Source organism: Bactrocera tryoni, unplaced genomic scaffold (genome assembly GCF_016617805.1).
Source record: "Bactrocera tryoni isolate S06 unplaced genomic scaffold, CSIRO_BtryS06_freeze2 scaffold_11, whole genome shotgun sequence".
NCBI classification, from domain to species: domain Eukaryota; kingdom Metazoa; phylum Arthropoda; class Insecta; order Diptera; family Tephritidae; genus Bactrocera; species Bactrocera tryoni.
This window is the reverse complement of record NW_024395824.1, coordinates 19558126-19578372: the sequence shown is the minus strand read 5'-3', so window position 1 is coordinate 19578372 and position 20247 is coordinate 19558126. Positions and strand designations below refer to the sequence as shown.

Genomic DNA, 20247 nt, shown 5'->3' with positions numbered 1-20247 from the left:
AAGACAACACCACTTTAGAGACACTCTTTAAAGAAATTACATCAATATGATTAAGTATTTTGAATTTTTGTCGTAAAACACCAAACGCTTGTTCTATAAGCACTCGGGTAGAGCTAAGGTAGTAATTGAATTTCCTATCCTCAGTAGTAAGGCGCCCATTGTCCCTAAATGGGACTATCAAATATTTAGACAGGGGATACGCTGAGTCAGCTAAAATTATGCCACCACTAGCTATTGGAACCTCGCCGGATGTGATTCCTTTAAAAATTGGGCAGCTTTTCCAAACGTTAGCATCGTGGCAACTTCCAGGAAAGCCAATAAATACATCCAAAAACCGAAGCTTACTGTCGCATATAGCCTAAAATAATTTTTTTTTACAAATTTATTAAAGCAAATCAATTTATTAGAAACCTGCATAATCATAGAATGTACTCCCTTACGGTCGTAGTAGCTAATTGCATCATGTTTTGGTGTATTTATTTTAAAGTGAATTCCATCCATACACCCAATAACGAAAGGAAAAGAGTTCGCTCTTATTGTTTGAAATCTTTCCATTATTTGCTGTTGCTCAGTAACCGTGGGCCATGAAATTTCGCCTTTAAGACAGCATATTGCCTTTATAGTTTTGAAAAATAATTTATGAGATGTTCCTTTGCCCACATCAAAGCGATCAGATAGTTCGCGATACGTTGTTCTGCTGTTACCCAGTTTCCATAATGTAATATATAGGGATTGCTTCAATGAATATTTGGTATCCGTTGGGGACCAAAAAGGGATAAGAGCGTTTTCTAACTTCTAGATAAAATAAATTTCATTGTGTAAAACAAAGATACACATTTAGCTATGAAAATACTTAACTTACAACAAAAACCGCGCGAGCCATCCGAAAATGAGAGAGAAAAATATCATCTGGATATGACTCTACAATTTTAAAAAAATTGCGTACTTTTGTCACTTTTCTTCTTTTACAGCTTTCCTTTAACAAAAGCTCTCTTCTCCGTATCATAATCCTTCTTCTTTTGTTTATAGTTTTTAAAAAATTGTCACTTTGCTTTTCCATAATCTCATCAGTTATTAAATACGTTAAAATTTCCATTTTAACTATGACTTTTTAAAGCATAACGTTCTGTGAAAATTATGCTCGCAATATTGCTGCAGACTATCAGCTGAGTATCAGCAACAGAGTATCAAGTAAGTAACAGGGTTGCAATATTGCGGTATTTATTGTTCAACTCGAACATACCCACAGTCGTATTAGTTTTGCGGGGATACCAAATTCAGGCATCGCGGCATAAAGGCAGCTCCTTTTCGTGCTGTCGAAAGCAGCTTTGAAATCGACGAAGAGGTGGTGTGTGTCGATTCTTCTTTCACGGGTCTTTTCCAAGATTTGGCGCATGGTGAATATCTGGTCGGTTGTTGATTTGCCAGGTCTAAAGCCACAATGAATCTTTAATCTTTCACATAATACGCTCGATAGAATCTTATACGCGATGTTAAGGAGGCTTATCCCACGGTAGTTGGCGAAAATTTTGGGGTCTTCTTTTTTATGGATTGGGCAGAGCACACTTAAATTCCAATCGTTGGGCATGCTTTCGTCCGACCATATTTTACAAAGAAGCTGATGCATGCTCCTTATCAGTTCTTCGCCTCCGTGTTTGAATAGCTCGGCCGGCAATCCATCGGCCCCCGCCGCTTTGTTGTTCTTCAGACTGGTAATTCCTATTCGAACTTCTTCATGGTCGGGCAATGGAACGTCTGCTCCATCGTCATCGATTGGGGAATCGGGTTCGCCTTCTCCTGGCGTTGTGCATTCACTGCCATTCAACAGGTTGGAGAAGTGTTCCCTCCATAATTTAAGTATGCTCTGGCCATCGGTCACTAGATCACCTTTGGGGGTTCTTCAAGAGTATGCTCCGGTCTTGAAACTTTCTGTAAGCCGCCGCATTTTTTCGTAGAATTTTCGAGCATTACCCCTGTCGGCCAGCTTATCAAGCTCTTCATACTCACGCATTTCGGCCTCTTTCTTCTTCTGTCTACAAATGCGTCTCGCTTCCCTCTTCAACTCTCGGTATCTATCCCATCCCGCACGTGTAGTGGTCGATCGTAACGTTGCGAGGTAGGCAGCCTGTTTTCTCTCCGCTGCAACACGGCACTCCTCGTCGTACCAGCTGTTCTTTTGCACTTTCCGAAAACCAATGGTTTCGGTTGCAGCTGTACGTAAGGAGTTTGAAAGTCCGTCCCACAGTTCCCTTATACCGAGTTGTTGACGAGTGCTCTCAGAGAGCAGGAGTGCAAGCCGAGTAGAAAATCGTTCGGCTGTCTGTTGTGATTGCAACTTCTCGACGTCGAACCTTCCTTGTGTTTGTTGACGTGCGTTTTTTTCTGGACAGAGGCGGGTGCGAATCTTGGCTGCAACAAGATAGTGGTCCGAGTCGATGTTAGGACCTCGAAGCGTACGCACGTCTAGAACACTGGAAACCTGTCTTCCGTCTATCAAAACATAATCGATCTGGTTGGTAGTTTTTCGATCCGGAGACAGCCAGGTAGCTTGATGTATCTTCTTGTGCTGGAATCTAGTACTACAGTTAACCATATTTCGGACCTCGGCGAAGTCGATCAGCCTCAACCCATTTGGGGATGTTTCGTCGTGGAGGCTGAATTTACCGACCGTAGTGCCAAAGATACCTTCTTTGCCCACCCTGGCGTTAAAGTCGCCAAGCACGATTTTGACATCGTGGCGCATCTTTGGTCACATCGTCCTTCTCTTCCGTCGAGGCGGGGGCGCAAATCAGCGATATGTTGAAGAACCTCGTTTTGATGCGGATTGTTTCTAGACGTTCATTCGCCGCAGTGATTGATAGTACTCGGCGACGGAGTTTCTCTCCCACCACGAATCCCACACCAAACTTGCGCTTCTTTATATGGCGACTGTAGTAAATGTCACCAGGACCTACTCGTCTCTGTCCTTGTCCAATCCATAGCATTTCTTGGACGGCGGTGATGTCAGCCTTTGTTTTTACGAGGACATCAACCAGCTGGGCAGCGGCACCTTCCCAATTAAGGGACTGGACATTCCATGTGCATGCCCTCAATTCGGAGTCCTTATTTCGTTTGCCATGGTCGTCACCAAACGGGGGGTCTCTCATCCGAGGCTGTTTTTTCTTTTTCATTGGTACTGGTTTTTACGTGGCGGGTACCAAAAACAGTGCACAACCCTGCGGAGGGGATGTTTCGCCTTCTCAATTTAGCTCGCCTTCAAACGGATGTTCTTAGGCTACCCAGAGGATACTTGGTCAAAGACCGGAAGTCGTGAGCTGCTTGAATTATATGTAAAAGAATCGTTTCTGGCCACTCCCAAGTGAATGGCGATCAGAGAACTTTCCTCACTCGCGTGAACTTCTACACATGACTCCATCCTCCACATGAATATATTACTTGTTTAATAAATTTAAAAATATGCATGGATAAAGTTTTTATTTAATTTTACTGGTAACATTTATTATTTGACAACACGGAACACATATGTTATTGTGCATTTAACGAAATTTGTGTAAAATAAAAAATGCTTATTTTAAGCAAATATCTATATATTTACTGAGAAATAAATATGTAGAAACAATGTAGTGAAGTGTAAGTGTATAAAAAGTGCAAAATATGAAGGAAAGAGTTGCTATAAATCGAGAAATTGCAAAATAAAATTTTCAACTTTAAATGCAAATATCTCGAGAACTATAAGTTTGCGGCGGCTATAATTGTATATACTCTTAATCTGGAGCATCACCTCTATCCAACCATAACACTTTTAACCCTGAAACCGTGGGATGGTATACTAAAGGCGACCCGAGCAAAGTTCTTGCTCTTCCTCTGCTTCCAACGGCGGGTACTGCATCGAAAATTTTCAAAACAAGTGTTCTCTTCCATCCGAACAACATGACCTAGCCAGCGCAGCCGCTGAACTATGTCAATGTGGCCTACTATACTCGCCGTTACCAATGATGATGAAGCACTTGTAGAGTTTGTTTTTTGGTCGTTGAGAGAGAACTTTACTTTTCAATTGCCTACTCTGTCCAAAGTAGCACTTGTTGGCACGCGTAATTCTGCGTTGGATTTCAAGGCTGATATTGTTGTTGGTGTTGATGCTTGTTCCAAGATAGACGAATATTTTTACGACTTCGAATTTTTGACTGTCAACAGTGACATGCGTGCCAAGTCGCTAATGCGATGACTGTTTTTTGATGACAGGAGATATTTCGTTTTGTCCTTGTTCATAACCAGACCCCTATGCCTTGTTTCCTTATACAGTCTGGAGAAAACAATACTAACCGTACTTATAGAAGATTATACTTTCTCTATTTTGCTTTGCAGCTGAACATCCGTACAAGAGTTGAGGTGATACCAAGTTCAGACATTTTCCAAAGATTTGGCGCATGATGAAAATCTGGTCGATAGTAGATTTTCCTGGTCTAAAGCCACACTGATATGGTGCAATCAGTTTGTTTACGGTCGGCTTCAGATGCTATTCGCACCTCATCATAGTCGGGCAATGGAACATCTATTTCATCGTCAATCGGTTGGGAAATTGGGTTCGAAATCTCCAGATGATACACTTTCACTGCCGTTCAGCAGGCTGGAGAAGTATTCCCTCTGTAATTTCGGTATGCTCAGCCATCAGGTCACCACTTTGGGTCCTACAAAAGTATGCCCGTAGAATTTTCGAGGAAACCCATTGTCATCCAGCTTTTCAAGCTTTTCATACTCACGCATTGCGGCCTTTCTCTTTTTTGTCTGCATATGCGCCCCGCCCTCCCTCTTCAACTCTCGGTATCTGTCCAACCTCACTCGAGTTGTGGTCGATCGCAACATCGCGAGGTAAACTGTCTGCTCTCTCTTCACTGCGACACGACAGTCCTCATCGTACCAGCTTGCGACCTTTCTGAAAACCAATGGTTTCGCTTGAAGCAGTTCCCTTATACCAAGTTGCTAATGAGCGCTCTCAGAGAGCAGAAAACCGTTTCGCTGTCGGTTGTGATAGTAGCTTTTCTGTTGACGGGTGTACTCTGATGTACACAAGCGGGCGTGTATTTTCGCTTCAACAAGATCGTAGTCCGAGTCGTTGTTAGCTCCACGCAGCGTACGCACGTCAAGGATGCTACAGACATCGTCCATCTGTCACAAAAAGATTACTCTGGTTTCAAACTTTCCGATCTGGAGACAGCCAATTACACACTACGCAACCATATTTCGGGTCCCTGCTAAGGCGATCAACCTCAACCTATTTGGAGAGGTTTCGCCATGGAAGGTGAATTTTCCCACTGTTATACCAAGGATGCCTTGTTTGTCTACCCTGGCGTTAAAAACGCCAAGCACAATTATTACATCGTGGCGGTGGCGGTGGCTGTTGTCATATCGCATTTTCTTCCGCCGGAGCGTGACCGCAAATCAGTGGTATATGGATAAATTTTGCTCCGATGAGGATTGTGACTAGACCCTCATCCACCGGAGTAGAAGCCAGGACTCAACGAATAAGTATTTCTCCCATCCCGAATCTCACTTCGAATTATACGCATATTTCTCAGAATTGTTCACTCTACAAAAGTGCCCAGTGATTTGAGATGAGTGTTTCGTGGAAAAATCAGGTTTAGAGCCCCGTACTACGTCGCCGGTGTGAGTTACGACTTTGTTGCACTGGGCACTTTTGTAGAGTGAACAATTCTGAGAAATATGCGTCTAAAGTCAAAACGATGCCATAAAACACCTCTGATCTGCAGGAAATTAAATATAAAAAATCACAATTGTTATGTATTTTCTATGGAAAAATTTTACATGCCTTGGTCCAGTTCTTAATGTTAATATTAAGGGCTTAAATTTTCAGGGAATTGATTGGTGGCGGCATTGAAAAAAATTAATAGCTAAAAAAAACACCCTAATATGTATCTTATATATAAAAATGAAAAACCTTTTTTGTATGTCCGCGCATTAAGTCCGAAACACAGCACGGAAAGACGTGAAAATTTGCACGGGTATTCCTTTAGTCCTGCAAAAGGTCCTAACGGCGGCTTTTTTTTTTTGCAAAATCACTCACGATTTCGCAATTTATGTCTACATTTATAGCTCAAGAATGGTTGAACCGATTTGGCTAAAAATTGGTGACGAGGTAGCCTGGAACCTCGTGACGGGCATAGGCTACTTTCTATCGTTTTATGTTAAAAGTTACAACAACTCGTAAATAAAAAAAATATATTTCAAAACTAAAGCCCGTGTTCAATATTCATGTAACAATTATCCGAACATTTTTTTCTTCAAAAATACAAAATAAAATCACACAGTTATTTGCAGGGTACATTGGTTTTTGTTTACATACATACACATAATATACATATGTATATATGAATTATAGTGATAGTTGTAACTGAATAAGAAAAGATTAAATATTCCTGACGCATTACGCAGAACAATGCAAAATTTACAAGGAATGATCAAGTCTGCGGTTTCTTACGTGTGGTATCTGGGGTTTAGCCGTCGATTTTTTAATTACATTCGATAAGTGTTGGACAAAACATTAACATATGATTAGATACAGGACGTAAGACGCGCCTTCTTCTGCTTGACTCCTGCACTGTTATAGGCTATAACAAGAAGCATATACCGCTGTTGACAGCTAATTAGAAACGGTCCCTTTTTTGTAGGTGGCTGATGAGTATAATGATAAAAAGTTTTGATATACCCTTATTTATATTCCTAAAAGTCTTGCATTGTTCGTGCTACTCTATTTACTAGTAAATTCACTTTGTTTTGTGGTTGTGAAGTTAGAGTTCTTCTAATTTTTTCCCAAATAGTAAATGCGTTACGATATAGAAGGTGAATTAAGTGCGACAGCTAATTAGAAACCATTTTTTAAAGAATTAAAATTCCTTTTGGTGCTAACTTTTATTAGCTGTGTTTCGAAGTTGTGGTTTAAAATATAATAAAATGTATTATTCAAATTTTTTAAAGAGGAAACGCTGTAGCTGTACACCTACCCTTCGCAGCTACATTTTTGACCTTCGTCGGCCTGGAAAGATGTGCAAAAAAGTTTCGAATAAGATCAAATGCTAAAAAAAAATTGTTTTGAATGTCCTTAAGCATATACAGAATTTTAAAACTATTTTCAATATTGCACGCAAAGTAAAAACCTGAAAAACTTCAACTGAAATTTACCGCAGAACTAATACTGTCGCCCGAGGAGACCCAAAAAAAGAGTTCCACTGACATTTTACAAGAAAATCAAGACGAATACAATGTCCAAATGTCCAAGAGAATAATTGCTTGGCGTTTGGTCGAATGTAGACTTCACGGCAGGGCAGCACGCAGGAACCCACTTTTGATTTAAATTCGTAGAAACGACGCGTAGACTTTGCCAACACTTATTCGTCTAAGGCAACAAATCAACGGAGGTATGTCGTTTGGAACGATGTAACAAAAATGAATCACTTATGACCTGATAGTCGAAGGTACGGTCGCCGTCTAATAATTCATGAATTTGATTCCCGCTATGTTCAGATACATAATTGAGGAATGCACCGCGATCTTAGGTCTATCGTGCCCTCTCCTAACCCATAGGGACTCACTTAGCCCCAGCACATTGATAAAGTCCAATATCCTGCTGGGTGCTAGTGAGGCGATGTGATCCCTATCCAGAAACATGGATCCAAGGGCCTTCAACCGGCAGTTAGCGCAAGAGGATAGGCCCATATTGAATAAATGTCTATTCAACTTGCAGGGGCCGGTGTAAAATGCGACCAGTAGCTTGAGTTTATCCCTTGGGAGGTTGATTATCGATTTAAACCTGTTCTGGTTGTACCCCCCAATTAGCAACTTGGCATGTCGCATACCATGCACTCGTTGGCAATGCCTTTTCCTGCCCACTCCTTCTTCCTTGCGGAGCAGCTCCTTTAAGGTATGGGGACCCACCCCGGTGAATGGTTCTGGCCCTACCATATTGGTGGAGGCTGCGGAGCGGGCGAGCTCATCAGCCAGTTCGTTGCCGGCTATACCTCTATGACCAGGCACCCAGATTAGGTGCACCTGGTTCCGTTCAGCTAGGCTGTTCAGCCGTTCTCTACACTCCTCCACTAGTAGCTTTGGTCTCGTAAGAGGAGATCGCTTTTAGTGCCGCTTGACTATCGCTAAGGATGGTTATTCGCTCATTGCGATAGTTGCCATGGAGGTTTATCTCTATACACCGACTTATGGCAAAGACTTCTGCCTGGCAAATGCTCGGAAAAATTCCCATCGGTATGGAGAGCTTGGTGCGTGGACCCGCGATCCCTGCACCAATTCCCACCGACGTTTTCGACGTGCTATCCCTCAGTATTAGCTCCAGAGTGGAGTGGTCCCACTCATTCTTGCTGCCGAGGGTAACCACAAACTTCTTTGTGAAGTTAATTGTTTTGGTAATGCTGTCCTTCGGGAGGAGGGCTATTGGAAAATTGCCACTTATCACCTCCATCCTCTGGGACGAGATTACCTTGCCTTTGCCACACCCCTCTGCTGTTATTTGTAGAAGTGAGTGCTTGGCTACTTGACCGAGCTGCCGTTGGACAAGTTCGCATTGCGCCCGTCATGCAGACACAGGCTTGCCGCTGCAGCTTCGATAATTGGGTTCCTACCGAAGACTGCGACACTATTGAGGCCTAGGACACCGCCCCGTACGTGATTATCGGTCGCACAATCATGGTGTACAACCACCTAACGATCCTAGGCTTACAGCCTCAGGATTTTCCCGCCAGCCGATTGCACACCATTAAAGCTTTTTGTTGATTTGACCAAGGTCTGGTTCACAAAGTTGAATCCAGCGTGAGAACAAGATACTTGACCTTGCTAGTCATTTCGACCTCTCTACCCCCAAGTGTGAGATTCCTGAGACCGAGTTGGGACCTGCGTCTCGTAAACGGTACTACGGTCGTCTTTGAGGGGTTGTTATTCAATTCAACCGCAGTGCACCACCCCTTTGGCAGGTTTAGACCTCGTTGAACCAAGTCGCAGAGAGTGTCCTCAAATTTACCTCTGGCAATAATTACAATGTAGTCCGCATACTCTTGGCAGCGAATCCCATTGTCAGTTAGCAGTGCTAATATCGTCCACGACAAGGCTCCACAGCAGTGGTGATAGCACACCTCCCTGTGGGCAGCCTCTTGTTGTGCGAATCCTTGTACCTCCTACTGTAGTCTCAGCAATCCTGGTACGCAGTACGGCCTCTATCCATCTATGCACCGGTGCTGCCACTCTCCTTCTCTCCAGTGCCCTGGCTACACTCCTGTGAGATGTGTTGTCAAAGGCACCTTTGATGTCTAAGAAGGCGCATAGTATCACTTCCCCACTCTCCAGTGAACTCGTTATCTCAGAGGTTAACTGGTACAGAGTCGTATTGGTGGATGTGCCGTCACTTCTTTTAATTGCTAGCACTGTGTCAGTCTTACCTCTAGCCAGCGCCTTGTGCAGCCGAGCCGCTTCTGTTGTGGAGGTGACATTTTCACAGAATCTCCTAAAGCTATACTGTTTAGCAGACCCAATCTCCTTATTATATAGGGTGAGGTTGCTCCTATATTCTTCCCAGACCCCTGTACGTTTTGCTCTATTAAAAAGTACTTATACGTACTTATTTCCTGAGGTCTGCAAGCTTCCTTGACCACCAGGGACAGTTGGGGGGCAACTGCCATTGTAAGCGTTAATGATGGACCCGTTCAGCGCAGATAACCTGATCTCAATTCCCGGGCCCGTAACGCTGTTGTCAGTCTGCCCCTCTCTTTTCAATTCCTCACTTAGCCTCTCCGTGATGGCACTCCAATTTGCCCTCCGAGGGTTGCGTCTAGGGGGGAGTTGTCTCACCTCTATCTTCAGCGCGAACCTTACTATTCTGTGGTCTGACAGGGAGGGCTCCGTTGATACCCTCCATCGTGAGACCCAACCGCTTGCAGGCTCGTTGCTGAAGGTGATGTCAAGCACTTCCCTCCTGCTTATCGCTATAAAGGTGGGTTCGCACCACACCTTTTCTATTGCTAAGTTATTGCCTAGTACATATTCTATTAGAGACTCATCCCTCGAGTTGCAGTCCGTACTGCCCCATTCCACGTGGTGAGCGTTCGCTTCGCAGCCGATAATAAGGGGCAGCCTGTACCTCTTGCAGTACACCACCAGCCTTTCCACCACTTCTGAGGTTGCTATGGATGCCTCCCCTGGGAATTAGGCTGATGCCAGGACGAAGTCCTTGCCTTCGATTAACCAGATCCTGCGTCAGGAACTCTGAAATACAGAAAAATTCAATATTACTTCTGACTACTATACAAGTTCTAGGTCGCTCGCTAGAGAGATCCCAGATTACCTTGTTGTACTCTGTCTTGAGGCCTTTGACCTCTCCTTTGTAGACCCAAGGCTCTTGGATCAGCAGGATGCCCAGTTTTTCCGTTGTGAACCTGCTCGTTAGGATAGCCGAAGCTGCCGTCGCGTTATGCAGGTTCACCTGGGCGACTTCCATGTCGACGGCCACTATAATAGTGGTTCGAGGAGGGACAAGTCCTCATCCCCACCGTTGTTCGTGCTGCTGTCCATATGGTCTCCTAGTCCCTTGAGGAGTTCCTGGGTGGAGGGGAATTCTGCTCCCTGGACAACTGGGCCGTCAGAGGTCGTGGCAGGCGTAGCCTGCCCAACCCTGTTTACGCTGGGTGTTTCCGCAACCTCATCCACCTGCATCCTCTCCACCTCCGAGGCCGCCACAGTCGTATCCTGTTTGAAATTGCCCCCGCTTGACTGAGTGGCGGCCTTACCCACTTCCTAGCTCCCGGTGGTCGCGGGTTTGTGTGGCCTCATAACCACCGTACTGAACTTGTAAAACTAGCGGTAGCTCGCTCCACGGACGTACCTGTACGAGTCGTCGTTAACGTACAGGTATAATCTCCATCCTTTCAGGTCTTCTTTTTCTTCGACCTCTCTGCTGACGACACGCCAGGCCGAGATGCTGAGGCCTCGGTTCTGGTTCTTAACCAGACCTAGAGCAAACTCGTAAGGCTTGTCTTCGCACCGGGGGAAGAACATCGTCATGCTATGCATGACCGGTAGGTCCTCCCCTCTTTTTGGACAGAGGACGGGAATCGTCCAGCCTTCCAGCTTTGGGGCAAATTACCGCAGCCAGTTAGCGGACGTCTCGTACATGCGCCGCCCCTCCAACCGGCGGGGAGCCAGTACTGATGGTTGGCCTTCGGCTACTCTCGTGCTTGCGCCCCTCATCCTTTTGGAGCTGGGGGGCTCCTGCGGCAGAGGTGGCTGCTCTTCCGTCACCTCGCATTGTGGTCTGTGTTGCACTTACCTGGCCACGGTCCCTTGCCCAGCTGCCTTGCGCACGATCAGGCGCGGTCCTGTCACGCTCCTTTGTAGGGAAAGCACTGCTCCCTTTGTTCCTTCCCTTGGCTAGGGCTTCCGCCACCTCGGCGGTCTTTCCTTCCCGGAGGAGCCGCAGGTACCACTTGATGCTGGCACTGCTCATGCCCTTCATGCGAGGGTCATCGCAACCGCCGGGTTTGCCAACTGCCGGGAGGGGGCGCTGCCCTCCTCTTGCTCGCACCATAGGTCTCTGCCCGACGTGACTCCCCTGAGTCTGAGCAGCTAAGCCTACTACAGGGGGTCCTGGTGGTGCTGTGAGCTGCATCCGCGGCCACAGTTGCTTTCGTCTGCCGGACGCCGCTGCAAAAGGGCATGTCGTCAACCTCCCTGGCATGCCCCTCGTACAGCGCCCGCTCTTCTGGCGAGAGAGCATCAAGGAAGCAAAACTTCCGCTTAGCTCACGCATGCGGCACCCGCCATCCTGCCTGGGCAGTTCCAGTCGACACCACTCACACCGGTTGGGGGGTGCCGAGTATGCCGTGCGACTAAGCCCCTGCACCACGACAAGATGCCTACCATTCGCAGAGGCAATGTTCTATGTTCAACGCGTAGTTGAGTATAGTGTAGGATGAATCATGGTGTGGGGATGTTTTATTTGGAATGGTGTTGGCCCACTCCATAAGTTTGATGGAATTAATGAAGAAATACGTCGACATTATAAAAAAATGTCATATTGCCATGGTCTGAGGAAAATTTTTATTTCATAAGGAAGATAACAATTCAAAGTATTCGGCTAAGTTGATACAAAAGTTTTTTAATAAAAATTCTATCAATGTTTTGGAGTGGAAATCGTCCAGCCTAGACTTAAGCCCTATAGAACATTTCTGGGTGATGTTAAAAGAGCCATATGCACCAAAACTTTCCCAAATATGCATGTTCTTTGTGATGAAATTGGAACGGCATGGCAAGCTACACCATTAGTGCGCTGTCAGAGTCTTATAACGTAAATTTGGAATCGATGTGAAGCAATATTAAAGTAAAAGATATAATCAACAAAATACTAACTGAAAGTAAGCAAGTTTCTGTAATATAATTTTTTTTTTTTGATAAAATATTTTCTTTTCTAATTAGTTGTCGCACTCAAATAGTTGATTTCACATGTTTTTGTTAAAATCTTTAAAACAAAAACAAATTTTAAACGAAATTTTTACTATTAAAGTTTAAGTTTAACAAAGGTTTCAATAAAATAGGATAAAATGAATATACGTAATTTATAACATAATTTACTTCAAAGTAGGCTGTCTACAGCCGTATATGTGTAACGATATACAATGCATTTGTAGAGACTGTAAAGACATTGCTTAATATGCTGATACATCATACGTATTTAAGTATGTCCTTAAGTGATTTACGATGTCCATAAAAACTAGATTGCCAATTTAACTATTCCATTATATTGTTACCACAATAATTGATATCCTTGACAACAAAGAGCGAGCGGAGCCGCAGGTTTGGACTAGTATATACATTAGGCCGGGTCGATTTGTGGGGAGGCAAAAAAATCGCCCATTGCTCTATGAAAATCATATTCTACGGATCAAAATGAGATACTTTGCCTAAGGAACCATACCTCTGAAACGAATTTTGATGTCCCCCAATTTGGGTCGAACTTTTGGGTAGGGGCAAATTTTGAAAAATCCCACTTTGACCCATTTAGAGTGCTCTAATCGAGTCCAAACCGACCGACCCCCACTAACTTTGGACGGCCGATCCACCCATGCCAGTGGCACACCCCATGGAACTCCCCTGGGGGGTTCCCCATACAATCATTTCAAAAAATCACCATTTTTGGTGATTTACATGAAAAAATCAGCTAAATTGCTATGTTTTTTCTTTATTTTTATTTATTTATTTATAATAATATCTATTTTTTCTCTTAAGAAATTTATTTAGTTTGAACATATGTAAATGAAAAAATTAATTTAAGTGATGATCTTAAACTAACAATAGACAATTGTGTTTGCCCTTGAAAACACTTATGCTTAAGATATGTGTACATACTGTCGGTATGTACAGTAGATTAGTGTTAAGATGTGTGTATGCACTCAGCATGTGGTGCATACATAAATTAGGATAAGGAATGCTATAAATAAAGGAGCTCTGGGCAACCAGAGTTGAGTTCTATTTAACAACCGAAACCCTACGCGTCTTTACAATTACCACTTCATTCTTATTACCTCAAAAAGTTTACAATGAATCCACCATCCTCTACACCGCAAGATGAAGCAACTACATCAACAACTATCGAAAACCCAATGAGTCATATACCCAAGCATAATGTTACTGTTTTTGGTGTGTCTACTGAATTGACTGATCTTAATTTACCAACCCATCTGGATATCTTGAGATATTATTTTTACTTAAGCGAACGTGCTAAAACAACAAAAAAAGTTTTCCCATAAATCATTCACTTTTCAAGTACAAGATAAGTTGATTGGAATTTGGGAAAAAACTTGGTATGGAAATAATGCTGAAAAAAAGTGTATGTAATAAATTGAATAAATTGACAAGTATCAAGAGCAAATCAAGAGAAGAAACTACACCCAGCAATTTACAGAATATGTAAAATCTCGGAAACAATTTTTTACATTGGAACATGTAAATGCGTTTTGAAGGCAGCTCCAAAGAGTTCATGCACGATCAACATAATCACAGAAGACTAACAATTAATGCATTTATGATGGAAACTGAAGAGCAAGGAGCAACGTCTATGTCATCAATGCCAACATACCAAAATCCCGATGATTCAACATACGCACCGCCACCAGTTCAAGAAGATATAGATAGAAGCACAAGTTCACAATACACAGAGAGATACGATTGTTTTAACTTTGCCTTGATATGTGACAGATTTGGTGTGCCTGACAGAGTTGCATCAGCATTGGGAACCGCTCTTTTGCAAGATTTTAAAATGAAAGATAAGCATGGGAAACCTCTCATCATGGATAAATCGAAAGTTCGCAGAGAAAAAGAGAAATACAGACAAAAGTGCTTCGCAAACGGTTAGATGATGGCAGAAAAGATGATACATTAACGATAGATGAAATTGATGAGAAGTATCATACTAGGATGGTAAAAGAACGTCATCTTGTTATTTTGAGAGAACCCAATTCTGAATTGATTGGTTACGTAAGACTGGAACATGAAACCGCTGAATACAAAACAACCAAATTAAATGGTTTTTTCAACGATAAAAATATATCACTGGATACATTAATTGGAATATGCACTGACGGTGAGCCAACAAACACTGGCCCACACGGTGGAATTATACGACGATTCGAATTGCTGTTAAAAAGACCATTGCATTGGTTTGTTTGCCTTCTACACTTCAACGAACTTCCGTTTCGGCATTTGTTTGAATTTGGTTGAATTTATAATAAAATGTTATGCGCCAATGTACTTCAATATCAAGTATTACAGCTCTGTCTTGTACGGCAGTGCATTATTTTTCAAGTTCATTGGTTGGTCACGATTTCTAGAACCTCGCTTACGCAAAATTGTCAATCAAGTAATTAATGATAATTCATATTATGCGCATTTGGAAAATATCTTGTTATCAATGTTGTTTGATGATAGGAAAGAAAAGCGCGACTGTGCCATCAAGAAAATTCTGCGCTATCGAACCGATGTTGACGAGCCAATGGAACTTGGAGTTTATAAAAAACCAGATATATGTAAACTTTAATTGCACCAGTTATACGGAAATGATCAATTTGAATGATATAAATATCGACGACATTAGAGAGCCGTGCGAAATTGCCCAGACTTGAAAGTAAAAAAGACTTCAAACAATATTTTTTTTTCAATTTCTTTTCTATAACTCACTTAAATTAATTTTTTTCATTTACATATGTTCTGACTAAATACATTTCTTAAGAGAAAAAATAGATATTATTATAAATAAATAAATAAAAATAAAGAAAAAACATAGCAATTTAGCTGATTTTTTCATGTAAATCACCAAAAATGGTGATTTTTTGAAATGATTGCATGGGGAACCCCCCAGGGGAGTTCCAAGGGGTGTGCCACTGGCATGAGTGGATCGGGGTTAGTGGGGGTCGGTCGGTTTGGACTCGATTAGAGCACTCTAAATGGGTCAAAGTGGGATTTTTCAAAATTTGCCCCTACCAAAAAGTTCGAACCAAATTGGGGGACATCAAAATTCGTTTTAGAGGTACGGTTCCTTCGGCAAAGTATCTTATTTTGATCCCTAGAATATGATTTTCATAGAGCAATGGGCGATTTTTAAATCGACCCGCCCTAATATACATATACGTTAAGAAAAAAAATATATATATAGTATATATGGGATGTAACGTGATGTAAATTGTGGTATAGTCATGCTTTAGGGTGAGCGGTTACAGTCGTAAGGCTTTACCCAAGTCCTACTCTATATATGTACAGTGTATTACAAAAGTATTTTGCATGTGGATATTATTAACTAAAACTTAGTGTTTCTGTACTTTTAATTAATTTCTAATATGAAAACTTAAAAATTATTTAATTTTTCATTAAAAACTTAAAAAAACTTAGAAATATTCAGAATTTTTAGCTCACAAAAGTATTTTGCTTATGAGTAGTAGTTGTGACCATAAGTAAAAATTACTTAGCATTTCGTATGAAAGCCATTATTTTTACAGATAGCTTCCAAACGTCTTGGCATTGATTCTGTCAACTTTCGGCAAAAATCGGTGCGTATCTTGTCCCATTTCTCTTTTAAAACTCTTTTGATGAAATTTGGTAATTCCGTACTTTTTTTCTAGATTGGTCCAAAGATTTGCAATTGTATTGATGTCGGGGCTTTGTGGCGGTGTTGAAAGATGTTTTGCGTTGAAAGGGATCCACATTTCAACGTCGTAGGCTGTATGTTTCGGATCATTGTCGTCTTGAAATAAAAACTATTTTTTTGACATGCCCATTTTTTCAGCACTGGAATGTAATTTTTCCTTGAGAATGAACAAATAAAGATGCTTACTCATTGTCCCGTCTATAAAAATGAGATTCCCGACTCCCTGAGCTGACATGCAGCCCCACACCATGACGGAACCACCGCCGTGCTTAATAGTTGCTTTGACAAATTTGATATTTAATTCGTGATTTGGTTTCCGCCGGACTATACGACGACCATTCGATCCAAAAATGTTATATTTGCTTTCGTCACTAAATATAACAGTTTTCCAAAAGTCAAAACTTTTAATTTAATAGGTATTAGCGAACAAGAATCTCTTTTATTTATTTATAACCTATGTAAGTAGTTTTTTGCTTGCAGCATGTTATTTTTATGCACTTTCCCGCACTGTTTCATTTGACATTTTGGTGCGAAACTCTGCTCTAAGTTCATCGTTAATTTTTGGGGCAAATAAATGTGGAATTCACGAAAGCACGAAAGCACGATCACAATCGAAATAAATGCAACTACAACTAAATTCAATTCTAATATGTACAAGCAACCATAATCTTATCGAAATATAGAAAACCAAACAAAATCCGCACCAACTAGCAGATTTGAAAACGAAAGAATATTTGGATAAATAAACATACGCATTTAAATAAATGAAAGCTCCTACTTTAACCACTGAAAATTTTAATAAAAGCAATGATAAGGTTTATGCAAAATACTTCTGTGAGTCACTGTATATATTCTTAATTTATATACGTATATTTTCCTAATCTGAAGAACCTAAACGTTAACGAAATATACATAGTCAAACATCAATGAAAAAAACTTAAAAATACAAGGTGTGTCCCAAACTTTTTGAATCTAGCGCCCCCTGGTGGCGCCATCTATACGTCGACTGGTGCTTTAGAATCTATCTTTATCGATCCAGTGAAAATTTCATGACATTTCATCATTCATTGGAAGTGAAGTTATTGCGTTTTAAGTCTCAGTATGTTTGTGTTGTCGGTGCGAAAATGAGCTTCGAAAAAGAGCCAACATTGAATTTTGTTTTAAAATTGGTAAAACTTTTACCGAAACGTTTCAATTAATGAAACAAATTTATGGCGATGATTATCTATCCCGTAGCAGAATGCACGAGTGGTTTCAACGTTTTCAAAGTGGTCGCGAGAACATAAATGACGATCAACATGTGGACCAATCAAAATCTGTGATCACCGGAAATTCCATCGAAACTGTGCGTGAATTAATCAAAAATTAACCGAAATCATCATTGAAATTCATATAAATGAAATTGATCTCTCCGAAACATCGATTTATCGCACTTTGACCAAACATTTGGGCTTACGAAAGGTGTGTGCACGGTTTGTTTCGCACAAATTGACTGACGGCTGAAAATTGCTCAGAATCCAACATTCGAAGGACGATTATTTGACCAAAAACCACATTTTAACCATTAACCACTCCCCGTATTCACCTGTTATGAAAGGAAAGCGTTATGTAAACGTAGAGAGCATTCAAAAGGCTTGCACAGGCATAGATAGATAGATAGATAAATGTTATGAGGTAATGCACCGCGACCTAGGGTCTATTGTGCCCTCTACGATATCACATGTCTTCCCAGAGTCCCAGCAGCCTGAATAGCTCTAGGAGTTTGCCGGGCGCTACTGAGGTGATGTGATCCCTGCTGATATATATGGAATCCAGGGCCTTAAGCCTTTTGCCACAGATTGCAGTGCAATCCAGGATTAGGTGTGCTGGTGCTAAAAGTGTGGGATCCTACCGCTATGTATGGTTCTGGTCCCATCACCTTGGACGCTGCCGCAGCGCGGGCCAGTTCGTCGGCCTTCTCTTTTCCTTCTATTCCTTTGTGCCCTGGCACCCAAATTAGGTGCACCCGGTTGCACAAGGACAGGCGGTTTAGCCTTTCTATGCATTCCTCAACTAAAAGCGATTTGATCTCATGTGATAAAATCGCCTTTAGTGCCGCTTGGCTATCATTGAGAATAGCTATATGCTGGTTGCGATAGTTGCGGCTGAGGTTGACTTCAGCGCACTGACCTATGGCAAAAACTTCAGCCTGGAAGATACTTGGGAAGCAGCCCATTGGTATGGACAGCTTAGTACGCGGTCCCGCAATACCTGCCCCAATACCCTCCGGTGTTTTTGAGCCATCAGTGTACCACTGAATGGTACTGTCTTCCAGCAGTCTTTCCAGCGTGGAATCGCTCCACTCCGTCTTGCTGCCGAGAGTAACTTTGAAATTTCTTGTGAAGTTTATTTTCTTCGTTGTGGCGTCCTTTGGGAGGAGGACTAGCGGTGTGCTTTCCGCCAGTTTGTCCATCTGTCTGGAGGAAATTAACTTTCCTCTACCGCAGCCTTCTGCTGATATTAGCAGCATGGTGTGGTTTGCTGCTTGTTTTATCACCTGGTGCAGCGGTGTGAGCTCCAATATGACTTCCAGTGCCACAGTGGGGCATGTGCGCATTGCCCCCGAAGCACAGACACAGGCAAGTCTTTGCAGCTTTGATAGTCTTCGGATCACCGAAGACTGAGCTGCTTTGGTGGCCCAAGCCACCGCTCCATAGGTGATAATAGGCCTTACTATCATGGTATACAGCCATCTAATGATTTCTGGCTTACAGCCCCATGATCTGCCGGCCAGGCGTCTGCATACTATAAGTGCTCTAGTTGCTATGGACAGCGTTAAGTCCAAATGCCTACTCCACCGTAGTGATGAGTCTAAAGTGAGGCCAAGGAAATTGACCTCTTTCGACATTTCTACCTCTGTGCCTCCTATTGTTAGGGACCTCAGGCCCGGAAGAGATCTCCGCCTAGTGAATGGGACCACGGTAGTTTTTGCTGGGTTGATGTTCAGCCCTACCGTGTTGCACCATCCTTTCGCCAGGTTTAAGCCCCTTTGGACAATGTCACAGAGAGTGTTCACAAATCTGCCTCTCGCCATTATGACGATATCATCCGTGTACCCTTGACAGCGGATTCCATTGCTGGCGAGCAACACGAGGAGTTCGTCTACTACCAAGCTCCAAAGCAGAGGGGATAGTACTCCTCCCTGTAGGCAGCCCCTTGTGGTGCCAAGACGAATCTTGCTTTCCCCCACCGTCGTCTCCGCTACCCTGGTATGCAGAAGGGCTTCTATCCATCTGCATATTGGAGTGGTAACGTTCCTTCTCTTAAGTGCCTTGATCACGCTAGGGTGAGACGCATTGTCAAAGGCACCCTCAATGTCTAGGAAGGCGCAGATCGCAACCTCGCCGTTATCCAGCGAGTCTTGCAGCTCAGACGTGAGTTGGTACAGAGCAGTGTTTGTGGATCTGCCCGCTCTGTACGCATGTTGCCTGGCATGTAGGGGTGCGTTCTTCAGCGCTTCCGATCGAATGTGGTTATCTACTACTTTCTCCATCCCCTTTAGCATGAAGGATGTGAGACTTATAGGCCGGAATGATTTGACTAGCGAATAGTCTCTCCTCCCTACTTTGGGGATGAAGATTACTTTTGCAATTCCCCATGGCTCAGGCATATACGACATTGCCAGGCTGTCTCTCATCAGCCCTAGCAGGTGTGGCAGGAGAGTATCCATACCTTGCTGCAAGAGGGCCGGGAAGACGCCGTCCACTCCCGGCGACTTATAGATTGAGAAGGAGGCCAGTGCCCATCTGACTGAGTCCGCAGTGAACAAATTCTTTGCAGTCAGCCAGTCTGAGCGGTCTGGCCTGCGTTTGTCCGATGCTGGAGTTAGGTCGGCTTGAACCGTCTCCGGGAAGTGCGCCTGTAAGAGTGTTTCTGCCCTCTCCTCCGCGCTAGTCGTATAGGTCCCGTCCTGTCTCTTTAGGGATGTCACAGAATTTCCTGAAACTGTTTATCTTGGCAAGCCTGATCTCCTTATTGTAGATTGTCAGGTGCCGTTTGTA

At 42.9% G+C, this 20247-nt stretch overlaps 1 protein-coding gene across 1 annotated transcript in view; it reads left to right on the top strand.

Moving 5' to 3' along the window:
* LOC120779735 (host cell factor) overlaps positions 1-20247 on the top strand; it is a 60951-nt gene that overhangs the window by 6900 nt on the left and 33804 nt on the right. The gene's annotated exons all lie outside the window — the stretch shown is intronic.